This window comes from Drosophila mauritiana, chromosome 3L (genome assembly GCF_004382145.1).
Source record: "Drosophila mauritiana strain mau12 chromosome 3L, ASM438214v1, whole genome shotgun sequence".
Taxonomy (NCBI): Eukaryota; Metazoa; Arthropoda; class Insecta; order Diptera; family Drosophilidae; genus Drosophila; species Drosophila mauritiana.
The window spans coordinates 22,675,250-22,699,388 of record NC_046669.1 but is presented as its reverse complement, the minus strand read 5'-3'; positions in this window follow the sequence as shown (position 1 = coordinate 22,699,388).

Here is a 24,139-nt window from a genome sequence, read left to right as displayed (position 1 = left end):
TCTACCACTTACTATTACTACAATTACTTGCTACTATTACTTACAAAATCACGGAAGTTAGCACGAAAGTTTGCTCCTGACACTTTCTACCACTTACTATTACTATAAAAACAAAATCACGGAAGTTAGCAATGGAAAAACAAGTTAACTTTTAAAATGTAGTGATTTCGAAAGAATGAATCTCTCTATGTTTCTTTTAATCTATATATGTACTTCGTATATATAAGTTTTATATTAAATTGCCGCTCCGCTGCTGGCGTAATTGACAGCGCTGCTATGCAGCTAAACCTTGATAAATACCACAAAAAATTGTAAATGACATTCAACGTTTATCGTTTAATAGTACCAAGACCACTTATATTCCCATAAAAAATTTAAAACTTAATCAAACAACTTAAATGAGATCAACGAATTTGAATTTGACATGGCGAAGGTGGCAAGTGAGATCGGATTCTACGGCGACTATTAGACGAACCGATGAGCTAATGGAAAGCAACAATGCCAACAACAATACAACCATTTATCGGATTTGCCAGCGACAAATAGATGAAGGGTACAGAACTTCGAGAACAAAACAGTGAGTGAGTAGAGTGTGAGAGGAGAGTAGAGAGGCATGTGCAAGAAGCGGGGAGGTATAAAAAAAAAATCAAATCAAATAATAGCGCACCTATTCCACCATGGTCGACAGCAATGAAACTACATGTTAGAAAACACTCAAGAGAGGCCGAATGCCACTTTTATACAGAAAAGCTGAGCACCTGACTGGAGAACAAATGCACGATGAATATACCTGCAAACTTTGGGTACCCAAAGAATTAGTGATGAGATCCTTTCACGCGCGCACGACTATAGAAAGAATAAGACGTTATTATTTCTGGCCTGGTCTTGTTTCTGACGTCAGGGCCTATATTAGAGCATGTGAGGTTTGTAAGAGTACTAGAGCACCAAATTTCACTCTCAGGCCCCCGCTAGGAAAAGCGCATGAGTCTCAGTGATTCTTTCAACGTTAATTTATCAATTTTCTCGGACTGTATCCTAGGTCAAGGAGCGGCGAAACATGTATCTTCCTTGTTGTTGATCATTTTTCGAAATACGTTGTAACGAACTGTTTTTCTTATTTCTAATCACTACGAATTGCAACGGCTAGCTCAGAGAGCTTGTGTCTTCGTCTCACTAAATTAATGATATCTGTGATTGCCCGACCAAGGTAAAGCAATTCTAATTCTTCTAATTAAAGCAGATTTATTGTACCGGTGATCGCGTTGCTCCTGTGGAGTTTCTCCTGCGACGCCTTGCCTTCGTTGTCCTGTGCTTCCTTGACAACGGACGACGTGTCGTCTCGAACGGGATTAGGATGATATGGGGCAGGTTCACTAACTGTCCCGATCCGTACTTGCGCCGACCCCTTATAGGCGGTGGGGATCCCGATATTTCCACTATTGCGCACGGCCAGCACGGGTACAAGGTCCAATTATTGTACGGTTAGTTCACGGTGCGTCCTCTTGACATCTGTGCCCTTGGCCAGCACGAGTCCAAGGTCCAGCGAGGTACCGTTAGTTTACGGTGCGTCTTCTTTGAGCATGCCCAACGTTCGCACCGTTACCGTTAGACCTCTGTGCCCTTGGCCAGCCCGAGTCCAAGGTCCAGTGCGGTACCTTTAGTTTACGGTCTCTCCGCTTTGCCGAGGCCCAAAGCCGTTTGACCTGACCGCCCTTGACTCTTCCTGCATCCCGGCCGTCTTTGCTGTTGCTAGGCCACTAGGCCACTACAGATTTGTGGGGAATTTTAAAACTCCTCACAGTAGACCATGTCGTTTGGCTTCTCGATGTCACCTCGATCCTTCACCTAACCTTCCCGAACTCCTCTCCACCAGCTCGGTATTTTGTAACGTGTAACGAATTAAAATGATGGATGACAGGAGTACCTGTACTTGCGGGCGCACGCTTTAGAGGCCGGCTCTAGCTCATGGCATTGGGTGTGGTGGTCTTACTTGTACAGATTTCTTTTCGTTACAGACAACAATTAATAAGATCAAGAAATTGAGCGTGCTTGCAACAACAACAAAATGAAGGAGCTAGAATACAAAATCGGAGGAAGCAAATTAATACTTTCGGAAGCGGACAGTTCTAGAATGGGAGGAAAGTTTGAGAATTTTTCGCCTGCGAAGCACAGGTGGAATCGTGTTCGCGTATTGCCCTACCCTACCTAAGACCACTTTCCTTAAGAGCATAGCTCTAGTGGCCCCTTTAGTGCCCTACGTCAGGAGAAACATCAGCCGAGTCAGTATTTAGGTTTTTAGAAATTCATATTTTCAATATCAATCGGTACTTAATAATTAATAACAATATTTATATCTAAAAATAAGTACATACTAAAGGAAACAAGTAAATATAGAAATACAGACTAGTGTAACTCAAAGGAATTTAAAGCAAAGTTTTTCTTAGTTGCGCGATCAGATAACGCAGGTTTAAGTCGATATTCGAGACCATTACAAAGACAAAAAGTTAAAGATACTAGCGGCTAAATATATTTTTAGGAAGGAACAAAGCTTTCATTTAAATCTTCAATAATTTTTCGTTCTCTCTATAATCTTGTTCTATGAATTATTAATTTTATTTATTCTTTCTTTGAGTTTTCTTTATAAAGAATCTTTAACGAGAAGAAAAATTAATTTCGTTTGAGAGAGAGCCGCGCGTAAATTCGGTTATATTTTTTTTCTTTCTCTTTCTTTCTTTTTTTTCTTTATCTTTCAAACGGCTGCTCTCGCCACTCCATTATTATTACTTGTTTATTAGCAGTGTGTATACAATATATGATGACCTCTAGCAAAATTTTATCGGTTTACTACCGAATATTTCCAATAAAAAGTAAAGTTTTATAAATGAGACTCACTCAACTTTTCACTCCTCGGCGAAAGATCGATCTCCCGGCGCAGATGAGCTGAAACGAAAGTGTGGCTTTTTCCACAAACACTATAAGGAGGCATAATTTTGGATTACACGACTGCGATCAAACTTTTATAAATCCCTACTCGAAAATTTAAACGAACACTTTCCGAAAACGAACTCTGCTTAAAAAAATTTAATTAGCTTAGATCAGTTCTCATACTATATAAAAATTTTAATCACTAAGGAGAATTCAATTTAAATCCAAGAAAAATTATAAAACAGCATGACCGAGTCTCCTACTCGAGTACATCTTCTTATAGCTTAACGTTAAACTTAAACTACATAAAAAAAATTTAACTTCTTTCAAGATGGCGATCCGGCTGGATTAATACTCTCGAGTAAAGGTTAGATCTGACTTTTAACGTTTTTACGTATAATTAGGAATTTAGATCAATTTAACTTTGATTTAATTTAATTTCTGGCATTCTGGACTGCCAATCAAGCAAAAATTTTCCGTTCACTCTAACCTCACTTTAAGCACTACTTAGATTGCATTTTTGATTAATTTAAATATCCCTCCTGGTGGTCCCGGCTTAGGGCGGTTGCGGTCCTGCTGCTGCGGCTGGTCCTTCGCTCCGGCTCGTTGGGAAGGCGCTCCACTTCACGGCCTGGTGCAGTTACCGTCTCTCCTTCTGCCCGCCGGTGGCGGCTCCGTAAAACCGTGGGACCCGGGCAGTGATGCGAACGTAAAAGATGCCCAGCGAAGACCCTCCGGGCTTCAATTTCGTCTGCGATTATATTTCCCGCATCAAAACTACAGTTCACCATTTTTTCGAAATTCACTAACCTGTAATTGACCCAGTCGAAACTAGGGTCTGGCGGCAAGGCGGCAGTGAGATGGCTGTGACACACGCCGATCTCTTCGGCTTAATATCGCCGGGAAACACACGCCGGACTTCTCTCGCGCACCACTATAGGCGAAGGAACGCAGTACTTCCGATATTTCGCGCGACGAAAAAACACGTATGCCCGCAAGTTAAAATTTTCCAACGCACTTTCGCAACTTAACTCGTTGACAGTTCTGATTGAAAAGAAGGCAAACCGGAAACATTAGCCAAGGCGTAGGCCATCGGCGGAAACCACGATCAGCTGAACAACACTTTTTCTCCGATAACCGAATTATACCAAACTTATCGGATGCGGCTAATAAGGGTTGCATCCAGTCTGGTATATTCTAGCTACTTCTTGCTACATCTAGTATGACCTCACTTTAGTGTGTCACAGCTGACCGCCCTATCGATTATTCATCGAGATTTTCCAAAAATCTACAAAAACCCCCCGCTACACTCAGACTAGGGTACTCATAGACACACTAGGCTGAGACCGACTGGAAGCACCTTACTGCCGAATGTCCTTGGCATGATAGGTACCCACAACTCGTCCTTGGAGATCCTCCAGCTCGTAATACGCGTTGCCGATCTTCTTCCGAACTCGAGACTTTACGAACGTCGGTCCAAACTTGGCGTTGTAACCGGTTTGGAAGCAGCTTGGCTTGAAATTCCGCCGATAAACTTCTTGCCCTTCGATAAACGATACCACACGAGAACGGATGTTATACCGCTTCTCGTTCTCGTGAACAGCGGTCAGCGTGTGCTTAACGCCGTACTGCTCCATAAGTTTCTGGAACATCCTAGCTCGAAATTGGGAACCATTGTCAGACAGTATCACTTCGGGGACTCCGAACGTCATGAACAACTCGTTTTCCAGATACTTTATGACGACGCTGGAATCAATCTTCTTTACGGGTTTCAAGAACACGTATTTCGAAAAATGATCCAGGACAATAAAGATACCTATGTTGCCGCTCCTTGACCTAGGATACGGTCCGAGAAAATCAATGAACAAACGCTGGAAGAATCGCTGAGACTCAGGCGCTTTTCCCAATGGTGGTCTGAGAGTGAAATTTTGAGATTTTGTACTCTTACAAACCTCATACGCAACCTCATATAAGCCCTCACGTCCGAAACGAGACCGGGCCAGAAGTAATATCGCCGTATTCTTTCCAAGGTTTACTAACTCTTTGGGGACCCAAAGTTTCCAGGCGTATTCGTCATGCATTCGCTCTCCAATCAGGTGCTTAGCTATTCTATATAAAAAGCCGCTCTCCACCTTGAGATCAGGAAAATTCGAGGTATTTTCCTTTACGGTCTCTACCAACTTTACGTACTCACCGGACTGGAAAAATTCAGAATCGAAATCAACAATTAAGTCCTCTTGCAAGTCCACCGCGGCCACAATCTCTTCGTTTACACGAGACAATGTATCCGGAACGACATTTAAAGAACCCTTACGGTGTTCAATCTCGAACTTAAATCTCTGCAAAGCTAATGCCCATCGCGCCAGTCGTGAATTTAGATCGTGGTGATTGGACATTAGCCACTTGTGCGAAGCATGGTCGGTTATTATTTTAAAAGGGAGTCCTTCCACGTATGCTCTGAAGTTTTTGAGAGCTACTATTGTGGCCAAACATTCCTGCTCTGTGACGGTATAATTTCGTTGAGCTTTGTTCAGTTTCTTCGAGACGAAGGCGATTGGAGCCTTGCTAAGACACTCTTTGAGCTTGCTGAACGCTTCAATTGCCTCCTTCGTTAATACAAACTTCCGCTTCGTGGTCATCAAGTCAGTCAATGGTGAAGAAAGTGTCGCGAAGTTTGCGACGAATTTCCTGTACCATCCTCACAATCCCATGAAACTGCGCAAGCCTTTCAAACTTTTAGGCAATGGAAAATCGGTATTCGCGGCCACCTTCAGGGTCTGTGCGAATTCCACCGTCTCCGATAATGTGGCCCAAATCGCGTACTCGTCGCATACAAAAGTGACTTTTGGCGACGTTTAGCGTTAAGCCCGCGCGTTTTATCTGCAGGGCTAACTCCCTCAGTACATTCAAATGGGCCTCAAAACAGGTCTAAATAGATAAAAACCTCGTTTCTGAAATGAGCCGGCACTACTTTGTCCATTAACCGTGACATAGTGCTCGTGGCGTTACACAACCCGAAAGGCATGACTTTAAATTGATATAACGGTCTACCCGGGACGGTAAAAGCTGTTTTGTCCCGAGATTTAGGATCCAAAGGGACCTGCCAATATGCGTCCTTCAGATCCAGGCTCGATATATACTCGGCTCTCGGTAAACGACTCAGTATCCCGTTTATTTGGGGTAACGGATATGCATCCTTCTCCGTAAAACTATTAACCTTGCGACAGTCAAGACAAATTCTAACTTTGCCTGGTTTAGTCACCATAACGATCGGCGAAGACCAAGCACTCTCAGACTCCTCTATCACCCCTAAGCGTAACATCCGGTCGATTTCCGCATACATTGCTTTTTCGACGGCGGGGGAGTCAGGGAAATGCCGTTGCTTCACAGGCCTAGCGGTGCCCACATCGATCGAATGAGAGACCAAATTCGTCTTACCTAACCCTTCTTGGCTAAAGGAAGGAAAACAGTTGATTACATTGGCCAACTTGGCTTTGTCACCTTCACATAATTCGTGCTGATCCACCACCGTTTGCTGGTTGGGCTCAGGCGACAATATCTCAGCTATTTTCAAATTAGCGGGAAGGAGGTCATATAATTTCCAAAAGTCAATTCCCAAATAGAGATCCTGTTTCAACGATGGCACGACATACAACTTCAAAAGCTTTTTGATGTCACCGTATTCCACTTCTATTTTTAGCAGTCCTACTATACGTTGAGAATTCCCGTCGCTGTCGCAGCTTCTCCTATCAACGACTTAAACTTCTTGTTTTCCATCGCAGCTTGCACTAACCCTCCTCCAATACAACTAATCGATGCGCCTGAATCCAACAATCCATAGACCAGGCGATTCAATAAGCGGTCGAGGGTCTCGAGGTCCTGTCGTAATAGAACTGATGTAATCCAAACTGGCTTTACATTTTTTGACATTCTTCCAAAACAATTTCAAGCGTCGAGCACTACGAGATTTCCGTTTAAGAATTGCAGGAGTTTTTCTGGAATCCGAAATGCAGACGTTCCGTAATTCCGAAATTTTGCTGTGAAGCAGTCTAATAGCCGGTTTAATTGGTACGTAAGGGAGGGGTAGAGACACACTTTTATCGGTGTTCTCTACTGATCGGTCATTGTTGACTGATTCCGTGCGGCATTCGAAGTCTTCGGTTTGACTGGCAACTTCGACATGCCGACCTTGAAGTTTTTTGAGCATTTTTTGCAACTTGGTTTGTAGGTGTTTGCTGCACCACACCCGTAACAAAACAGTCGTCTTTCGGCTATACATTCTTGGTATCGGTGTCCTTCGACTCGGCAATTCCAACACACTAGGGAAAAAGCTTCAATGTCGTTCTCACCTCCATATGTTATCCTCACCTCATCTTCACTCTCCTGACAGACCTCGGAGATCTCGCGTTTAAACGGAGTATCTTTCGCGTAGCTACTACATCTTCTGACGTCAGCCAGGAATGCCTCCCTTCGCTTACAAATTTCTCTCAACTCCGACACCGTTCGAACATCTAAGTTTAGAATTTCGTGGCGAATCTCAGGACGAAGTTTACTTCTTAGCACGCGGACAAGTTTGTTGGCTGTCCAAGGCTGTTCTAGCTGGTCGACTAACTCGGATACCGTGTCGTAGAAACTATCAAAAGTTTCATTTGGTTTTTGTTTGGTATTCCTAATCAGCTCTTCTATGTCCCCATCGTCGCGACTCTGTCGAAATTGCAGTCGTAGGGCTGTACAAAACCTCTCCCACAGAATTTCACCGTTAGCTTTATGATAGCGCCAAAAGAAGTCATTAGCCTTGCCTTCAAACAAAACACTTATGTTCCTACACAACAAGTTGAAATTTCTATTCAACGTCTGCCTTGTAAGCGCTTCGACTCTGTATATAAAGTTGTCCACTGACACTCCTACACCAGAATATTTTATTTTCCAACCATTTAATATGTGGACGACTTTATCTGGCCGATTAAACCTCGGACAGATCTCACTTTTTTTAAAATGATTGCCAATGCACTCCCTGTGAAATTCATGGTGACAGGTTGTCACGTACAAATCTGGTGTGCTGACCTCGGCTGTACATAATTTACAAACAGGGTTTGAGACACTAGGAGATTTCCTAGTTGGTGATCGGTCTAACCCCATCATACTTGCAAAAAATGACAGGTTCAAAAATGGCGAGCAAAAATAGAATAAACTTATACGTAAAATATCAACGATAAGGTGAGAAAAGATAATAAAACTGAACTCTTGGCTTGATGTTCTCCTTTCGTAGGGCTGTCTATTATTTTGGCTCAAAATTCTCACGAAGGCGTAGAAGGAGTTTCGTTAAAAGAAGATATTCCATGTTAGACTGAATTTCAACACCACCAGTAGGTGTATCAGTGAAGTCCTGGATCGTGCCTCTTCCTTGGCACGAATATTCCAACCTAGAGGAAACTCTATCTTATTTAAGACGCATAGTAAAAAGGAGGAAAATCGTCAACTATATGAGGATCTTGCATTTCTCTTGGGTAACGCGAAGATTTTCCGTCATGTTACGTTAATGATCTTTTTTTTAGAATAGCGTTTAGTTAGCTCAAGGAAGTATATAAAACCGGGACAGAAACCTAACCGAAGTTACTGTTACTCTGTTTTCCTCAGCAAAATCCACATTTCCTTTTGCTACACTTAGGAAAATTTGGGATCAGTCTTAGTTATGGCCAGTCAGCAATATTAGTATTGACTTGACGTGTACTCCACAACCAATTCTAAACACAAAAATTTTTGAAAGTGAGACGGAAAATGTAAAGAAAGGATTGAAGATATTAATTCGCGAGTCTTAATGAATTTAAAAAAAAAAACTCACTAAGGCCTCACACGTTGGGCGCCACTTTATCTTATTTATTATTATACTTAACTAAACTGTAACGTGTAACGAATTAAAATGATGGATGACAGGAGTACCTGTACTTGCGGGCGCACGCTTTAGAGGCCGGCTCTAGCTCATGGCATTGGGTGTGGTGGTCTTACTTGTACAGATTTCTTTTCGTTACAGACAACAATTAATAAGATCAAGAAATTGAGCGTGCTTGCAACAACAACAAAATGAAGGAGCTAGAATACAAAATCGGAGGAAGCAAATTAATACTTTCGGAAGCGGACAGTTCTAGAATGGGAGGAAAGTTTGAGAATTTTTCGCCTGCGAAGCACAGGTGGAATCGTGTTCGCGTATTGCCCTACCCTACCTAAGACCACTTTCCTTAAGAGCATAGCTCTAGTGGCCCCTTTAGTGCCCTACGTCAGGAGAAACATCAGCCGAGTCAGTATTTAGGTTTTTAGAAATTCATATTTTCAATATCAATCGGTACTTAATAAATAATAACAATATTTATATCTAAAAATAAGTACATACTAAAGGAAACAAGTAAATATAGAAATACAGACTAGTGTAACTCAAAGGAATTTAAAGCAAAGTTTTTCTTAGTTGCGCGATCAGATAACGCAGGTTTAAGTCGATATTCGAGACCATTACAAAGACAAAAAGTTAAAGATACTAGCGGCTAAATATATTTTTAGGAAGGAACAAAGCTTTCATTTAAATCTTCAATAATTTTTCGTTCTCTCTATAATTTTGTTCTATGAATTATTAATTTTATTTATTCTTTCTTTGAGTTTTCTTTATAAAGAATCTTTAACGAGAAGAAAAATTAATTTCGTTTGAGAGAGAGCCGCGCGTAAATTCGGTTATATTTTTTTTCTTTCTCTTTCTTTCTTTTTTTTCTTTATCTTTCAAACGGCTGCTCTCGCCACTCCATTATTATTACTTGTTTATTAGCAGTGTGTATACAATATATGATGACCTCTAGCAAAATTTTATCGGTTTACTACCGAATATTTCCAATAAAAAGTAAAGTTTTATAAATGAGACTCACTCAACTTTTCACTCCTCGGCGAAAGATCGATCTCCCGGCGCAGATGAGCTGAAACGAAAGTGTGGCTTTTTCCACAAACACTATAAGGAGGCATAATTTTGGATTACACGACTGCGATCAAACTTTTATAAATCCCTACTCGAAAATTTAAACGAACACTTTCCGAAAACGAACTCTGCTTAAAAAAATTTAATTAGCTTAGATCAGTTCTCATATTATATAAAAATTTTAATCACTAAGGAGAATTCAATTTAAATCCAAGTAAAATTATAAAACACCATGACCGAGTCTCCTACTCGAGTACACCTTCTTATAGCTTAACGTTAAACTTAAACTACATAAAAAAAATTTAACTTCTTTCAAAATGGCGATCCGGCTGGATTAATACTCTCGAGTAAAGGTTAGACCTGACTTTTAACGTTTTTACGTATAATTAGGAACTTAGATCAATTTAACTTTGATTTAATTTAATTTCTGGCATTCTGGACTGCCAATCAAGCAAAAATTTTCCGTTCACTCTAACCTCACTGATGTGGTATATGGTCGCTGACGTGTGAAGACGTGTTTTCATCGAGCTCCGTATAAAATCGGTTGTTTTTAGTGAAGTGAATGGTTATTAATATAATACAAACAAATAAATCGAAAGCGAAAGAGACGCTCTGTGCGATGCACCATCGCTCGAATACATATTCTGTGTTTGAAATAGTATAAGCAAGTAGTTTTACACTATGAGCCAGAAAGACACTCGCGTTCAGCGACAACGCGAGCAAGACGATCGCCGGCTCTCATTGCAACGAAACAACGCGTACTTCTCTTATGTCTCCGCGACTTCTGCAGACAGCGAGCGGTCAATCACCCATAACCTGACAAGTTTACCATTGCCAACAACTCAAGAAAGAGCGCGTTCTTGCTCTCCCTCACTACTGTCACAAAACCCCCAATCTCCAAACACTTGCGAAATTTCTTTACGCTTACCTACGGTGACTAGTACTGTGACAACAACAACCACTGCAACTGCAATCACAACAACAACTGGAACGGTATCGTCAGCTCGCTCAATTTCGTCGACGCAAGCATTTGCTCCTACTGAGCCACCGATCAAAACAAAAACACAATTTAACGGTTCTGCTGCGCTATCAGCAAGCCAAAACGTAAACAAGAACGCCGGGTCCACCATACAGACTGGAATGGATCGCTACATAACAATAAAAAGAAAACTTAGCCCTCAAAATTACAAAAGTCAACAAACAGAAAAGAAATCAAAAATTACACGCGACAATGCTAACATGCTCACTAACAAAACGCCAGAAAACACCAACAGATTTGAGCTGCTGGCAAATTCTACTGATGAAAGTATACAACCGGCAAAGTCACCTAAGAAGGTCAAGCCTCCTCCAAAATACATTCGCGAAAAAAGCTCAAGTGCATTAGGGAACAAAATAGCCACACTTATAGGAGAAAACTCATTTTACGTAATACCCTTAAGAAAAGGGAACATAAATAAAACAAAGGTTCAAACTGAAACCGAGGATAGCCATCGTCTACTAACCAAATTCTTGGATGAAGCAGGAAAAAACTTTTATACATACCATCTAAAAAGCGCAAGGGGCCTACAGGTTGTTCTCAAAGGGATTGAGGCAACTGTTTCGACCACTGAAATCGTAGAAGCGCTCAAGGAAAAGAACTTTAGTGCAAAAATGGTCATGAACATATTAAACAAAAATAAGGAACCACAACCAATGTTCAAAATCGAGTTGGAGCCAGAGCGCCAGACACTGAAAAAAAATGAAGTTCATCCAATCTACAAGTTACAGCTCCTACTGCATCGGCGTATCACAGTGGAAGAGCCACACAAGCGCAATCGCCCAGTGCAGTGCACTAACTGCCAAGAATATGGCCACACTAAGGCGTACTGTACGCTGAAATCTATTTGCGTAGTCTGTAGTGAAGGTCATAGCACAGCGAACTGCCATAAGAACAAGGAAGACATCTCTGTTAAAATGTGCAGCAACTGCGGCGAAAGTCACACAGCGAACTGGCGTGGCTGTGTAGTATACAAGGAACTAAAGAACGGCCTTAATAAACGCGGAGAATCAATACGCGTTCAGACCACCCACATCGCTCACACTCCGCCACAATCGGGCCCGTCCTACACTGCATACAGCCACCGGCAGAAACAGTCGTTCCACTGCGAGGTCCCTCTGGAAGCTGGATACGCAGCGACGAAGATAGAGCTAATGCGTTCGCCGATCACCTTCAGAAAGTATTCCAACCAAATCCTGCTAGCAACTCATTTGTCCTCCCTGTAGTAACTAAAAGCTTGCCCCCTATAAATCCAGTAACATTCAGCCAAAGTGAGATAGCATCTATCATAAAAGATTTTAATCCCAAAAAATGACCTGGACATGACTTGGTGGCACCAAAAATGATCATAGAACTCCCACCGTGTGCGGTTCTGACCCTATGCCATCTCTTCAACGCTATTACGAAACTTGGATACTATCCCCAAAGGTGGAAAAAGGCGGTTATAGTAATGATCCCCAAGCCAGGCAAAGACAAAACGCAACCCTCATCCTACAGACCAATCAGTCTCCTAACGTGTCTCTCGAAACTGTTTGAAAAGGCATTTTTAAAACAACTAACTCCCTACTTAAGAAGGCGAAATACAATACCATCGCATCAGTTTGGCTTTCGCAAAAATCACGGAACGATCGAACAGGTCAATCGCATCACAAACGAAATTCGTACCGCTTTTGAGCACCGGGAATACTGTTCAGCTATATTCTTAGATGTTGCACAAGCATTTGACCGAGTCTGGCTGGAAGGACTAATGTACAAGATAACAAAACTGCTTCCCCAGAACACGCACAAAGTGTTCGAATCTTATCTCTTCAAAAGAGTGTTCTCAACCAGGTGTAACAGTTCAACTTCACACGACCGCGTTATCAATGCTGGAGTCCCCCAAGGTAGTGTACTGGGCCTTGTTCTTTACACCCTATTCACAGCAGACATGCCTACAAACTATCAGCTCACAGCCTCTACGTTTGCTGACGATACCGCAATACTTAGCCGATCTAGATGCCCAGCAAAGGCAACAGAGCAACTTGCCTGCAATCTTAAAATAGTGGAAAGATGGTTTGCGGACTGGCGCATTAAGATAAACGAGACCAAAAGCAGACATGTAACCTTCACACTGAACAGACAAACCTGCCCACCCTGTACCCTGAACCATACATTTATCCCACAAGCAGACGTTGTAACATATCTCGGCGTTCACCTAGATAGACGCCTCACCTGGCGACGACATATAGAATCTAAGAGGACTCATATGAAGCTTAAAGCAGCCAATCTTCACTGGCTTATTAATTACAACTCTCCCCTTAGTCTGGAATACAAAGTACTCCTCTACAATACAGTGCTGAAACCCATCTGGACATACGGCTGTGAACTATGGGGAAACGCTTCAAAAACCAACATTGAAATCATACAGCGAGCTCAGTCCACGATTCTGTGAACTATCACTGGGGCACCATGGTACCTACGCAGCGAAAGCATCCATAGAGACCTCCACATAAACCTTGTCAATGAGGAAATTCAGATGAAAAAAAGTAAACATCAAGCAAAGCTCGCCGCACACGAAAATCCTCTCGCGAAGTCGCTTTCGCGAGTCTACAGTCAGAGCCGACTGAAGCGCAAAGATTCTCCAGCCCAGCAAAGAAATCCTAGGGCCTCTCTAACTAATACAATTACTTCACCTTGTAATTAATATAAGTTATATAATAAGATTTGAATAATTATTGTTAGTCTCACAAAAAGAGATCGAAAAGAAGAGAAGAGAAGAGAAGAGAAGAGATCCAATAAATAACGCAATAAGTTTAAAAAAAAAAAATAAAAATAAAAAAAAAACTCTAACCTCACTTTAAGCACTACTAAGGTTGCATTTTTGATTAATTTAAATATGCCTCCTGGAGGTCCCGGCTTAGGGCGGTTGCGGTCCTGCTGCTGCGGCTGGTCCTTCGCTCCGGCTCCCTGGGAAGGCGCTCCACTTCACGGCCTGGCGCAGTTACCGTCTCTCCTTTTGCCCGCCGGTGGCGGCTCCGTAAAACCGTGGGACCCGGGCAGTGATGCGAACGTAAAAGATGCCCAGCGAAGACCCTCCGGGCTTCAATTTCGTCTGCGATTATATTTCCCGCATCAAAACTACAGTTCACCATTTTTTCGAAATTCACTAACCTGTAATTGACCCAGTCGAAACTAGGGTCTGGCGGCAAGGCGGCAGTGAGATGGCTGTGACACACGCTGATCTCTTCGGCTTAATATCGCCGGGAAACACACGCCGGACTTCTCTCGCGCACCACTATAGGCGAAGGAAAGCAGTACTTCCGATATTTCGCGCGACGAAAAAACACGTATGCCTGAAAGTTAAAATTTTCCAACGCACTTTCGTAACTTGACTCGTTGACAGTTCTGATTGAAAAGAAGGCAAACCGGAAACATTAGCCGAGGCGTAGGCCATCGGCGGAAACCACGATCAGCTGAACAACACTTTTTCTCCGATACCGAATTATACCAAACTTATCGGATGCGGCTAATAAGGGTTGCATCCAGTCTGGTATATTCTAGCTACTTCTTGCTACATCTAGTATGACCTCACTTTAGTGTGTCACAGCTGACATTATCGATTATTCATCGAGATTTTCCTCACCCACTGCTTCAGTCGCCTCTACAATTTGAAATTCTCGCCTTCCGTCCATAAGTTCACCATCTCTCGTGCCTGGCAACTCCGCCGAACTCACCACGATAATCGATATCGGAGAGCGGCGTTGCCACTATCGATATTCAAGCGTTGCTATCTTGTTCCGATTGCTGCCTATAGTGTGGCCGTATGTTGAGAATGCCGAAGTCTTAAATAAAAACTAGCCATCAAATAAACTTGTGGCGCCCAGACTGAAGCCCGGTCTGGCATCACGGCGAAAACAGGTACTAACGCCAAGACCTTTCCTGGAGGACGATATCTTCTGATATCGTCAGACTGGACACACTTGAACTTCAGCTCCGCCGCGCAACAAGCTTACGGCATAAAACAATAATATATTGTACTTAGTAATTAAATAAAGCGGTAACTACATAAGCTACCATAAACTCAACACACTATTGTACCTGATAAACAGCCTGCTTCAACTCAATTAAGCTAAAATACACAAGATGATTTTGACGAAATTAAACAAATGATGAAAATGATATTATCTAAACTTGACAAATAAACATCTAACAATTGCCATCTGCAATGCTAACGGACTTTCACGCCATTTACTTGAACTAAAAACATTCTTAAAGCTAATTGACGTCATGCTCAGTTCTGAAACACACTCAACTGAGAAAACCTATATAATCACACCTAACTATAATATTTTCTCTACTAATCACCCGGACGGTAAGGCCCATGGTGGTACTGCAGTAATAATTAAAAAAAGCATCAAGTGCATACAGCTCGATGGATTCAAAAAGGACTACATACAGGCTACTACTATATCAACTTCAGACACAACGTTTATTGCCCACCTAAATTTAATAATACAAAAGACCAATACCTCGATTTTCTAAAATCACTGGCAAATCGGACATTGGCAGGAGGTGACTATAATGCCAAACACATAACTTGGGGGTCCAGACATACCACTGCAAAGGGACGTCAACTGTATGAAGCAATAAGAAACAATTAAGAAAACAAAATAGCCGTGCTCTAAGCACAGGAGAGCCGACTTACTGGCCAACTGACACATATAAACTACCGGATTTAATTGACTTCTGCATTACGTACCTAACAATAAAATCATGCCTCGACCTCTCTTACGACCATTCCCCAATATTAATTACATTACATGGTGGGCTAGAAGAAAACAACAATGACTTCACACAACGATATTTTAGAACAGAACATGGAAATAAATATATGCAGCAACGCAATCGACACCATCGATAAAAATGATCACATAAAAGAAAACTCTCGCTATTATTAGAGAAAAAATCTGGCAAAAGCGTAAACTTAGGAGGAGCTGCGCCGCGGCCGACGCAACTGCGCCGCTGCCGACGACTTCACTTGATTGCTAGGGACTTAGGAAAACATTTTGTACACTAGCTTTAGTTTCAAATGATAAATTGCAATAAACGGTCGCTTGCGATCTTCAAAATCAAATCAAATTACTGTAATTATTAACTGGCGCCCGAACAGGGACCAGCGAATAAACGCGAACGAAAGACAAAATTCTAAGTCGCGGAGCAAAATCAAAATTTTGCTAAAAAATATTCGTTGGTTAAATTTTGCCGAAGAAACTCCCGCGAGTTATTAACAAACAAAATTCACGGTCGGCTATGAAATAAAATGGTTTGAAAAAAACAGATTTTCCGGAAGAGGAAAATACTCATCGGCATAGCATTGTCCATTTGTGGATTACATTTTCTGTCAGGCCAGCCCACAGAAAACCTTCTTTGGAGTGCTGACGTGGATTCCCCAGTAGCCCAGGCAAAAAGGGCAACATTCACCCAGCCAGGAGGAGTGACCGCAACAATTCTATTTTAATTAAATGCAAAACGAAGAACAGCAATTTCATCGAAAAGGAGAAGGAAAAGTAGAAGTAGAACGCCGAGAACTAACGGAACTACAGAAGAGCAACACGGATAACAGTTAACAGTGCAACCCAAAACGTAACGGCAGAGGTAAAGACGACGAACGGCAGAGAACGGCTGCGTGAACCAAAGCGCAGACAACAAGAAATTTTCGTTAGGGTTAATACAAGATTAGGTTCTAAGTTATCAAGTAGATTTAGGAAGGAACTAGTTAAGGAAGACCGAAGTACCACAATATTAACAGAATCAGGGAAATTAGTACATAAAAGTAACATAAGATCATGATTGCTTTCAGAATAATTACTGTGGCCACATCGATAGACAAGTAGAACATAGAAACATTAAACATACTGATTAACGTAACTACGAGAACACAGAATTAAATTTGAAACGATTCGACTTTGACAGATGAGTTGGCCATAGGTTTGCAGAATTAGATTGGGCTCGTGAAAGAAGAGATTGCGTTGTGAATGCGTTTCTGCGGAGCGAGTTTAAATTGAATGAGATCAGTAGCCTACCTGAAAACAATATACCGATTTCTGCCTTGACGGTCAAATAAATGTTAAAACTTTCACACGTTCTCGCTTTACACAATGGAACTACAATTTGTATGCCATTAAAATCTCCATATTGAATCGAATCAGTTAATTCCTTATTTTTTATATTTTAAAACATGATCAGTAAAGGAAACTAATAATAATAAATAAATAATAATTTAATTTGAATAATAATAAAATTTACCAATTAAAGACGAAATGTACGGAATCAATGCCTTCTGCAAAGGTTCCAATGGTCTAAAAATATGTAGATATAAATTCATTAGTACTCTAGTAAAACCAGCATTTTAATAGAAAGCAATCAAGTTGTCAATGCAGAACACATCCGAGTTGCACAAACCTCGAACGCACGCAACAATAAACACCTGGCATTCAAACTATTAATGCGGTGCCCAAACCACCACGAATCACCCCACCAACGATGCGACTCAACAACATCCCGTTTTTATGATGACCGCTCGAGGACAAGCGTCAATTAAGAGGGGAGGAGTTATTGCCCTGCAATTGATTCTCTAACATCTTGTGGTTCTACATAGTTCTGCATAGTCTCCGCTGCCATCAACGCCAACGAACGGTTAAGCGCGACATCAATACTTCTCCGCTGCGCCGCGGCCGACGCAACTGCGCCGCTGCCGACGACTTCACTTGATTGCTAGGGACTTAGGAAAACATTTTGTACACTAGCTTTAGTTTCAAATGATAAATTGCAATAAACGGTCGCTTGCGATCTTCAAAATCAAATCAAATTACTGTAATTATTAACTGGCGCCCGAACAGGGACCAGCGAATAAACGCGAACGAAAGACAAAATTCTAAGTCGCGGAGCAAAATCAAAATTTTGCTAAAAAATATTCGTTGGTTAAATTTTGCCGAAGAAACTCCCGCGAGTTATTAACAAACAAAATTCACGGTCGGCTATGAAATAAAATGGTTTGAAAAAAACAGATTTTCCGGAAGAGGAAAATACTCATCGGCATAGCATTGTCCATTTGTGGATTACATTTTCTGTCAGGCCAGCCCACAGAAAACCTTCTTTGGAGTGCTGACGTGGATTCCCCAGTAGCCCAGGCAAAAAGGGCAACATTCACCCAGCCAGGAGGAGTGACCGCAACAATTCTATTTTAATTAAATGCAAAACGAAGAACAGCAATTTCATCGAAAAGGAGAAGGAAAAGTAGAAGTAGAACGCCGAGAACTAACGGAACTACAGAAGAGCAACACGGATAACAGTTAACAGTGCAACCCAAAACGTAACGGCAGAGGTAAAGACGACGAACGGCAGAGAACGGCTGCGTGAACCAAAGCGCAGACAACAAGAAATTTTCGTTAGGGTTAATACAAGATTAGGTTCTAAGTTATCAAGTAGATTTAGGAAGGAACTAGTTAAGGAAGACCGAAGTACCACAATATTAACAGAATCAGGGAAATTAGTACATAAAAGTAACATAAGATCATGATTGCTTTCAGAATAATTACTGTGGCCACATCGATAGACAAGTAGAACATAGAAACATTAAACATACTGATTAACGTAACCACGAGAACACAGAATTAAATTTGAAACGATTCGACTTTGACAGATGAGTTGGCCATAGGTTTGCAGAATTAGATTGGGCTCGTGAAAGAAGAGATTGCGTTGTGAATGCGTTTCTGCGGAGCGAGTTTAAATTGAATGAGATCAGTAGCCTACCTGAAAACAATATACCGATTTCTGCCTTGACGGTCAAATAAATGTTAAAACTTTCACACGTTCTCGCTTTACACAATGGAACTACAATTTGTATGCCATTAAAATCTCCATATTGAATCGAATCAGTTAATTCCTTATTTTTTATATTTTAAAACATGATCAGTAAAGGAAACTAATAATAATAAATAAATAATAATTTAATTTGAATAATAATAAAATTTACCAATTAAAGACGAAATGTACGGAATCAATGCCTTCTGCAAAGGTTCCAATGGTCTAAAAATATGTAGATATAAATTCATTAGTACTCTAGTAAAACCAGCATTTTAATAGAAAGCAATCAAGTTGTCAATGCAGAACACATCCGAGTTGCACAAACCTCGAACGCACGCAACAATAAACACCTGGCATTCAAACTATTAATGCGGTGCCCAAACCACCACGAATCACCCCACCAACGATGCGACTCAACAACATCCCGTTTTTATGATGACCGCTCGAGGACAAGCGTCAATTAAGAGGGGAGGAGTTATTGCACGGACATGGCTGGATGCACAGCAGGTATATCGATCATGGGATCAATTCAAATCGGCATTCGCTCTTGATTTTCCATGTTTAGTAAGTACGGCCGATGTGCACAGAGAATTGATGCGTCGCAAGCGACGCAATAGCGAGTCATTAATTGAATACTTTTATGCGATGGTAGCTATTGGACGGCGTGCGAGTGTCGATGAACCATCAATAAATTCGTATATCATCAACGGGCTTAATTCAAAAGAACTCACGAAATCATTATTAGCGATGAACATACGCACTTGTTCAGAGCTGCAAGAGATACAAGAGATACATCAACAACAATACAACGCGTCAACGATCAATGAAAAGCAATACAACGATGCTGATGGCAAGATGAAAGCAGTTAAATGTTATAATTGCAATAATTTCGGGAACTTTGCAGCAAAATGCACAGAGCCACAGCGAAAGGAAAGATGTTCCAAATGCTCTAAGATTGGGTATAATGAAAAGGATTGCAAGGTGAAAACATCGTCAACGGTGGCTCAAGTGAATGAGTCGCATCACAAGGAGTATCCGCCAATAATGAAAACAGTTCTCATTGGAGGCCAACAGTTTGAAGCATTCATCGACACGGGCAGTGATAACACCCTAATGAAAGAAGCAGCAGTGCTAGATGGAGCAATACGGCAGCCGAGAGTCAAACGGCTGCAAGGCTTTGTAGGATCTGTGGTCGAATCGAAGGAGTGCATTCTTTCAGAGTTTGCATATGGCAAACTGAGACTCTTCACGCAAATTCAGGTGGTACCAAACGAAGTCCTACCTTATGATGTCCTCGTGGGCAGAGATATCATCTGCCACGATCAGGAAATGCTGGTTGCCGAAGATTCAGACTCAACGTTGACAGAAGCTGAGCAGGTCGGGTTTAATGTTAACACGGACATTGACCCCGACCACCAGGAACAGGTGAGCGATCTATTAAAGAGCTATAAAGAGTGTTTTGCCGAAGATTTGTCAAATATTGGCAGGTGCAAAACGACAAAGATGGATATATCCACTACGAAAGCCATCTTGGGGCGGCGATATCAAGTGCCGTTTGCCCAAAGGGAGATGATGACTACGATAATAGGTGACTTACGGAAGTACGGGATAATTGAAAGGAGCAAGTCAACGCATGCAGCATCAGCAATATTGGTGCCAAAGGCAATACGAGAGCTGAAACACCAACGGAATATTATCAATTATGTGGACGAAGTCATAATTGCATCCAAGACGGTCGAAGAAGGACTCATTATATTAAAGGAATTCCTGGATGCTGTTAAGTTGGCGGGCTTAACGCTGCGCCCATCCAAATGCGCTTTTATGAAAACGAAGGTGACCTTTTTGGGTCATGTGATCACGGGCAACGGGATTCAGCCAGGCAATGAGAAGACTGACTGCATCAATGAATATCAAAGGCCATGTAACGAAACAGAAGTACGCAGATTCCTGGGAGTTACAGGATTCTTCAGAAAATTTGTCAAGGAGTACGGTATGATTGCGTATCCATTTAGCAAATTATTGAAAAAGGATGTGGACTTTATATGGGGAGAAGATCAGGAACAGGCATTTCAACGACTACAGGATGCTTTAACATCGAAGCCGGTGTTGACTTTATACGACCCCACAAAATATCATGAAATACACACTGATGCTAGTAAGCTGGGAATAGCAGGAATTATGTTTCAAAGAGAAGAAGACGGAACGAAGCCTGTATTTTATTACAGCCGGCTATGCAGCGACGCAGAAAGCAGATACTCAAGCTATGCTCTAGAAATATTGGCAATTACGGAGACACTGGTTAGACTGGTTACTAGGATCTCCATTTCTGGTGGTGACAGATTGCAACGCGGTGGCGACGCTGAAGGAATCAACAGAGCTACAACCACCAATAGCAAGATGGTGGCTCAAACTACAAGAGTTTAATTTCACATGCAAACATCGACCAGGAGCGGACATGCCACACGTGGATGGCATGAGCAGACAACCAGTGCTGCCACACGGAGAAACTTCGCACACAGTAGCAGACAATGTATTAGCGATTGTGCCTACCGACGAAGATTGGGTGTATGCAATGCAAAGGCAAGACCCAATACTGGCGCAGATATTTGAAGTATTTAGGACTAAGGAGAAGAGTTCACAATGGAGCCAAGTAAAAGCAGACTACGTTGTTGAAGCGAGCAGACTTCTACGCCAAACGGCCAACGGCAACAAATTAGTTGTACCCCAAGCAATCCGCTGGCGTATAACAAAAGCAAACCACGATGACATAGGACATTACGGCACGGATAAGACAATTCAACGGATTCAACGGTACTTTTGGTTGCCCAGAGTGCTGCATTAACAAAGTAAAAGGAGGCAAACCTGAAGGGTCACTGCACGTATACGACACGTTACCTATACCATTCCGTATAATAAATATGGATCACATAGGCCCATTCCCAAAGAGCAAAAGTGGAAATCTTCACATTTTGGTTATTGTATGCGCATTCACCAAATACACATTTTTGGCAGCAACACGAACGACGAAGACAACACCAGTAATTAAAGCACTTCAGCAGTTGTTTGCAGTATTTGGTCAGCCGAGTCGCATAATTTCTGATCGCGGAACAGCCTTTACGTCGAAGGAATTTGAAAATTTTAAAAAAGAGCAGGGTATTCAACATATCAAAACGGCAGTCAGAACACCCAGAGCTAACGGGCAAGCTGAAAGAATGAATAAAACTTTATTAAATGCTCTAAAGACCAGCACAGAAAAGACTAAAGAATGGGACCAGCAGTTATTCAAGATACAGTGGGGCATTAACTCACACATAAATGCCACCACTAAATTTTCTCCAAACGATTTAGTCTTCAACTTTAACCCAAGAGACGTGACGAACAACCGTCTAATACAGGCACTATCAGACGATTCCATTTCAGAATCGGATATTGAAATGAAAAGACAGCAAGCAGCAGCAAATATTACAAACGAGCAGAAGAAATGGAAAATTAGGTTCGACGCAAAACACGCACAACCAACAAAATACGAAGTTAACGATTTAGTCGTCATTACCTTCGTACCATCGGCTACAGGAGAGTCACATAAATTGGATGCTGCTTATAAAGGACCTTATATAGTAACAAAGGTCCTCAACAACGATCGGTATATGGTGGAAGATCTGCCAGACCACACTGTTACTCAGCGACGCTATTGTAACGTGATGACAAGCGACCATATGAGGCCAATGTGTGCCTTAATTCCAAACCTGGATATAGATGAGCCGATATATGAATATAACGACGACGCAGGAATGTCAGGAGAGGCCGGATGTCAAGAGGAAGAGCATGAGAGAGGGGGAGTTGCTTGCGAGATGCCAGGGAGTGCGGACGTGTGCTCGCTGCGTGAACGATGAAGGCAGATGTATACTGAAGACATATAACTATTGTAACACATTAATAAAAGAAAAGAATAAACATGAAGTTCAACCTGACACTATATACCATCCAGTGTCAGCGGGTGTTCCCTAAGGTAGTGTGCTTGGGCCCATATTATACCTGAGTTATACCTCCGATATTCCAGCGCCAACTACCCCTGGATCAATGATTGCGACGTTCGCAGGCGATACTGTGTCAATGTCGTCAAGAGCGTGCGATGAAACAGCTGCAAGTACACTACAACAAATCATGACACAAACAGTATCTTGGTTTGAGAGATGGGCTATCGAAACTCAACAAGTAATATACACACAACGACAACCCAAAAACTTCGCAATACAAATCAATGGCAATCAAATATTATTACACCCATATGCCAAGAACCTTGGACTAACTATTGACTCAAAACTAACATGGAAACAGCACATTCTAAATAAACGAAATGAAATAAAAAACAATTTTCGACAACTTAACTGGCTAATAGGAAAACACTCAAAACTATAATTACATAATAAAATTGCAATATACAAGGCGACAATAAATCCAATATGGACGTATGAAATAGAACTCTGGGGAACTGCCAGTAAATCCCACTTACAGCTAATTCAGCGAACGCAATCGCAAATGCTCAGAATAATCACAAAAGCCGTATGGTACATTAGAAACGAAGATATCCATAATGATTTAAAAATAGAAACACAACTAGAAACACACAAAGCAGCAAAAAACACACAAATCAACTACTTAGCTACCAAAACTCAAACTTGAGACAAATATCGATGACAGAGTTGGAAACAAGAAGATTAAAACGCAGAACTCCAACAGAAGTCGCGGCGGTGGTTGCTGCGCCTCAGGGGACGAAGTCTGCCGCGGCAGCTTTGGTGGCGGCTGCGCCTCACCTGGCGCGGGCCAGTTCCACTCCCCCTTCGCCGGGTTCCCTTCTCTCAGGAGAGGGATCATGGGGTAATTGCGAGCAGAGGGGGAGTATTTTTCTGTAATTCCTAAGTCATATCATTTGGTGTGCGGAAGGGGAATTTTACTCTGTAACTCCTTTACTCAAGTCGACTCAAAACCTCCTCGCGGATTGGTCCCCGGTAATGCTCCTCCGATCCTCCGTGGATATCTTCCCGGAGGACCAATGTGAACCAAACGCAGCAGCTACTCTATCTAGGGTTCCCTGCACAGTATGTGGCCGGTCCTTTAACAGCAAGAGAGGACTCGGTGTTCACATGCGATCTCGGCACCCAGACGAACTTGATGAAGAACGTCGACATGTCGATATAAAGGCAAGGTGGAGTGAGGAAGAGAAGTGGATAATGGCGAGAAAGGAGGTCGAGCTCACAGTTTATGTGTAAACAAATAAACAAGCAACTAGCGGTATATTTTGCAAACCGTAGCGTCGAAGCTTTCAAAAAGCTAAGAGAGAGGGGGGATTATAAGGAGAAAATAGAGCAGATAAGAGG